Source organism: Fundulus heteroclitus, chromosome 13 (assembly GCF_011125445.2).
Source record: "Fundulus heteroclitus isolate FHET01 chromosome 13, MU-UCD_Fhet_4.1, whole genome shotgun sequence".
Lineage (NCBI taxonomy): Eukaryota > Metazoa > Chordata > Actinopteri > Cyprinodontiformes > Fundulidae > Fundulus > Fundulus heteroclitus.
In genome coordinates, this window is record NC_046373.1 from 19,406,069 (window position 1) to 19,412,032 (window position 5,964).

The 5,964-nt window shown below is 38.4% G+C and overlaps 1 long non-coding RNA gene across 1 annotated transcript; it reads left to right on the top strand.

The window, feature by feature from the left end:
• Nucleotides 1-2,717: 2,717 nt before the first annotated feature.
• LOC118565227 lies at nucleotides 2,718-5,375 on the top strand. Its single transcript, XR_004932274.1, has 3 exons — nucleotides 2,718-3,104; nucleotides 3,232-3,326; nucleotides 5,355-5,375. It is a non-coding gene; the product is annotated as an uncharacterized LOC118565227 (long non-coding RNA).
• The last annotated feature ends 589 nt before the right edge of the window (nucleotides 5,376-5,964 follow it).

Sequence of the window (5,964 nt, forward strand, 5' to 3'; positions counted from 1 at the left end):
CATGTGTCGTCTCCTTTCTGTTCACTTGCATCCGATGCATCACTGCTCCGAAATAAGCTTGTTGGTTTTGAATGCAGACTTTAAGGCTTTAGTCATTTAAAATATTCAAACATTTCTGAACCAAAAAAAAACACATCAGGAAATTATTACAACCGGCGTTTAATTTTACGCAGAGAAATAAAATTATTCAGCAGTGGAGTTAAAACTTTTAGCCTCTCCGACGCCTGCAGCCTTCGACACGTCCGATAAAAACACAGCCTGTTCTCCTCCTGCCCAAATTGACCGAGCTCCTGCAGAGTTGATGGCCTTCCAGACGCACGGGAAACTTCCCCTTCACATAATACTGCCACCACCGTGCTGTCTCATGGGGGCTGCGGTCCGTTGTTTATAGGTCCCTCTATTTTATTTTATTTAAGAGACGAGCCAAGTCTCTCCAGGCTCGTCAGAGAGCTCTGACTTAAAGACGTGCTTCATGATAGTCTTCCTCCAGGCTGTCCTTGGCGTACTTCTGACTTTGAGGTGTCACTTTTTGAGTTTTTCCTCAGTCTGCAATATTCACCGTGCAGAGCTCTGGTGGTCAGACTTGTTTAAATCATTAGTATCTCGGCTGTTTCTCTCTGGGTTCTTTGAAAATCGCTTGCTGTTTCTTCTTCGCCAAGCTCTGAATTGTGTAACGTCCTGCCTCTGCCGGGCTTGTTAGTGAAGATTCTCAGTCATCCAGGTCTATTTTGGTCTATTCCAAAAAAAAAGTAAAAAACAAAGCAACTGGACTTGTTTTTCGTAGTTGAAGACGTTTCGCCTTGCATGTTATCTAAGCCATTACAAGGCCTTTGTTGGCAGTAGTATAAAGCTTGGTACTCTACATTACTCCAGACTTTTTGAATTGAGAAAGCTTCCTGGAGAGGAAGCGAAACGTCTTCAACTACGGAAAACAAGTCCAGTTGCTTTGTTTTTTTACTTTCTCTGCCGGGCTTGTTCTCGTTTCATTACTTTATTGCGGTCTCTTCGGTTCTTCGCATTTAGGAACGTTGTCATATTTTCATGTCGCTCTCCTGCTTTTTGAGACACACGGTAGTTTGTGCTACGTCTCAATAAAGATTTCGTCTTTCGTCCCACCGCCGTACTTCTGTCTTTAGACAACGCTTATGACTTTGTGCCATCAGGAAGATTGACTTTAGTATTAATTTGTTAAACTGAACTTGGATCATTATTTCGCTGGACTTTATGAAGGCTTATTTAGGACCATCTTTTTGGGGGATTTTAATCGTTTCGTTAAGCAGTTTAGCGCGGCCTGCTGGTCTACAGCCAGTTTTGTTCCTTTACCCAAACGTGTTTCCTTTAAGCATGCAAACTAAATTAGATTGATAGTTTGGTGCACATTAAATGTCAAGGTGTTAAGGCTTCTTCCACATGTAAATAACCTAAATGTTTCTTTCTGAAAATGTATTGAATTGTTAATATATTCATATATTCATGCAAGAAATTACTTTAAATGTTGCAGCAACATTTTACACGGAGATTAGATTAGAGTTGGGATTGAAAAGTTTGTTGTGTGCACAAAAACAGAACAAAAAATAAATTCCTTATATAAACAAGTGTTTTCTGGAAATCGTTTAGAGACTAAAAAAAAAAAAACTTTGTAGAGCCCCAAGACCTTTGGGCCTAGGTTACTGTTTGGTCCTTGCTGAAATCTGGCCATATATGTTTATTTTAGACATAGAAAGGCTCCTAAACTCAGATTAATCAGTTTTTTTCTACTTTGAAAAGGCAGTTTAGACAATAACCAGTTTTGAATCGATGTTAAATCACTCAACCTGAACAGGTGTACTCCATTTAATTTTAATTTTCCATTTAATTCTAAAAGCAAAAGAAAAAAGTTTAGCTGACAGAAAAAAAAATCAAACTTATACCTAAAATAGAGTTAGTTGGAAATATTCTATACAGGAAATAGGACGAGGCATCTTTCAGGTCTTTGGATTTTTTTCACCACCCATTTCTTAAAGATGTGAATTAAGTTATTGTTTCTCGTTTATGTTTTTGTTTTTAAAAACTGCGCCGTATATCGTGCACCTTTTTCTCATACTTTAGACAACAGGGACATTAGTAGCAGACACAAAATGAGTAAAATAACTCGAAGACAAAACTAAAAGACCCTCAGAAAACAAACAAAAAATATCAAGATCACTTTAAAAGACTGATGAAAAAGAAAACTTAGAAATTAAGGAAGGTTTAACACCATTATAATACTGTACCACAACTTTGCTTGATAGAAAAAAAAGCACTTTAACTGCACTACTGCTAAATAGACATTTTCATCTTGCATTTTGGCAAATGCGTTGCTATTAACGTACGCTTCAGCATGCGTGGCTATTCAATTTTATTTTGGCTACAAAAAACACTTTCTAGTCAAGTAAATATTTTTTTTATAACTGAACCATTTTAACCAGATATCTCTAAAATCATTCTATATTAGACCAGGTTTTTACAGATAAGCTCAACCAGATTTACTTTTAACTACATGGGCCTGGTGAGATAGTTAAAAGGTGCAGCTGAAAAAAGGAAACTGGGTTTCTGGGAGTATTATGTGTGAGAAGTTAAATTGTAAAACTAAATGGGAACATCAGAGGAGCAGGAACATGTTAATGTAAGCAGGGTTCAGGTGAGGCAGGAATTGCCAGGTGTCAGCAGATCCGTTTTAGGCCGCTTCTATGGGATTGAAGATAGTTTAAAAGTAACAAAGCAATTAATTTTCATATATTTTCCCAGTAGGATGCTTATGTATAGCATAGTTCTTGCATGATGAAGTGAGAAATAAAATTATTTTCCAGAACAGACCTGCTTTCCTCGAATTTTAACACTACTCTCTCCCCCCCTCCCCCCCCCCCCCTCCCTCCTCATCATCCTCAGGGGTCCCGAGCCACTTTGATGTGTCTGATGTGATGGAAAAGGGGGGGAAAAAACTGCTGTGCCACATGTTGGCTGATGGAAGCGAGGACTTCTTTGAATCCTGCTCCGCTCCCGGTGATGATGGCTCTTCACGGTCTGTAATGAATGCTGAGTGCCGCAGCAGCAAGCTCCAAGTTTCCGTCTCTTCAGACACCGCAGTAAGTGTCAAAAGCGGGAAAAATCAGAACAATCCCGACAGGCCGGGCAAAGAATATGTTGGATTTGTGTATTTCCAGCTTCTTCTGAGTTTGTTTTTTTGGGGGGTTTTTTGGGTGGTGCTTGCAGGGCCGGCCCGTAGTTTTATGGGGCCACAGGCAGATTTAGATCTGGAAGCCCACCACAGATCCATCCTTCTTGATATTTGGCACCTTTTCATACAGGTAATTTAAAGGAATAACTCCAAAACATATCTCAAGTACACAATGTACATCACATCAGTTAGTTTGCATTATTCATTCGGGGAATTAACACTTAGGATAGAGCGCTTAAGAAGCTCAAATATAGTGCTTTGCAAAAGTATTCAAACCCCTCTTCCACATTTTGTCAATTTCAATGTATCTTCTAGGAGTTTTATAAGAACACAAACTGGTGCATGATTACAAAGTGGAAGAAAAAATTGCTTTTAAGTAAAAATCTGAAAAGCGTGGTATCAATTTTGCACGTTTAGACTGAAAATTTTTGTCAAATCTTTTCTTTTTTTGTAAAATACCCAGAACTCAGTCAGACTGGACCACAAGCATCTGTGAACGCTCAAGATAATCATCCCAAAAGCGTAATTCTGTCTCCACCATGTTTCACAACAGGGGTGGTGTGTTTAGGGTCGATTTTCCGCCACATATAGGTTACAAAGTTCATTTTGCTCTTGTGTGACCTCCTATGTGTTACTGCGCCCCTATATGTCTTGTGGCAAACTGCAAACCACACTTTCCACTGGATTTTGTTTCAACAATGGCTTTCTTTTTGACACTTTTCCATAAAGATCAGTTATGGAGTACATGACTTATGGTTGTCCTGTCAACAGTTCTCCCACCTGAGCTAAATGTATCTGCAGCTCATCCAGAGTTACCATCAGCTTTTTGGCTCAGGACCACTGAGGATGATTTGCTGTTGTGTCACACCCTTTACATTTTCATTGGTTAATTTGACTGATTTATTAATTTGCTCTTACAGTCAAGTCTGGTGTGCAGCTCTTTGATGCAGGCTCAGTAGAGTCAGGACGGGCTGGCCAAATTGTGTTTAAATTCACATTTTTGGAAAATTATTTGTTTTGCTGAGTTTTCTTGTCAAACAGGTGCAGTGTAAATATAAGGAGACCCCATCTCAGACATAAGCGATTGGATTATTAACATAAGTAACTGTAAAGTTTGACTAGTAACTATCAGAACTGTAACATTTTACATTATTGCTACTGCTTACACAGTATGCATGTCAATTCTTCTAAATCTCCAAGTCTAAATTGCATTTTGTTTGTAAAAATGTTTTTAATTAGTTTACATCTCTGCTTTTGAGAAACAAACATATTTAAAACTTATCTTCATATACTTCAATACAAAAAACAAAGGATTTTTGTAACAAAACAAAGTGCTCTGGCACCCTCTGTTGGCCTGGGGGACCTGAGCACCAGCTTATTCTCTTATACTTTGGTTCGGTTCTGCAGTCAAAGTGATCACACCAGCAGGTTCAGTCATATATGAATTTGAACCTCTATGTTTTATAGAGTCGTCTGTATTGAACAAGTTAGTCCTGCCATGTAAATATTTTTTTTTTTTTGCATAAGAAGAATCATTTCTTAGGTTTCTGAAGATGTCATTTCAGTATTCAGCTCAACACTATGTTAAAATCATTCATCTTTTTCTTATCCAGAAAGTCCCTTTGTATTTTAAAATCTGGGGTAACCTCAAATTAAACATGACACTTTAAAAAGCATTTGATTCCTTCCTCTTGGTAAAAAAACATCAGATTTTTGTTTTGAGTAAATGCTTCATATGAATTTCAGTGTTTTGTGTTTGGCTGACATGACTCATTTATCAGAGATGTGATGATTTTCTCGTACTGTTGTACGCATTGGTTTTTAGGTCTATTGACTGAATTACTTTAAAATCAAATAAAAACCCTATTAATGTTATTCCCTTTTCCCCCTCAATAACTATTGTGTGAAATTGCATGCATTTTGACTTTAATTAATGAAAGCAGATTATGTGTGTGACTGAGAGGAAAATTTAAGATGTTAAACATGGTGGTAAATGATGTGTTTTCAAAAAACACATGTTCTTTTAGCTTCCCAGTTACAATAATCTCAGATTCTAAAACGACAATCCTCAAATACCAAAAATACTTGCTTGTATTTATTATATTTGCACAGTGCCTTCCATATTTATTCAACTCCACTGGACCTGTTGTGTTTGAAGGGAGAGGAATGCTGAGTATGGACAAAGGACACCATCCCCACACTCCAGCACGGCGGTGGGGTGGTGGCATCATGGTGTGGAACAGATTTTGCTCCAAGAGTACATGGAGACCTCAAGCATTGAAGGGCCAACAGACAGTGCTGTTTTTCTCTCAAATATTACCGGGAGAACCGTCTTCCATCAACCAGAACACTGAAGATGGGTCAAGAATGGGTGAGAGAAAAACTCATGATGCAGCGCTAAGGAAAAAAAGAGTTGCCTTTAAAAAGAATCACATTAGGATCATGGAGCAGCTTAGCCAGTCTAAGCTCTGTGGCGATTGAGCACAAGTGTTTGAGTGGCAAGAAGCACCAGAGGATTTGGGGAGTTTACAACAGAGATAGTCGGCCAAAATACCTCCTGAGGTGTGGCCAAACCCGGTGGATCAACTGCAGGAAACATCTTTGCACTTTGTTAACCAATGAGATTCACTACATGAAGGTTTAAATTGTGTTGGGCATGAGGATGAAATGCTTATTTCCGTCTGTGATATGCAAATCAATCAAACTTTTTGCTTCGGCTGTGTCCTGAATGTTCATGATAATATGAAACTGCCACGAAAATTCAAGCC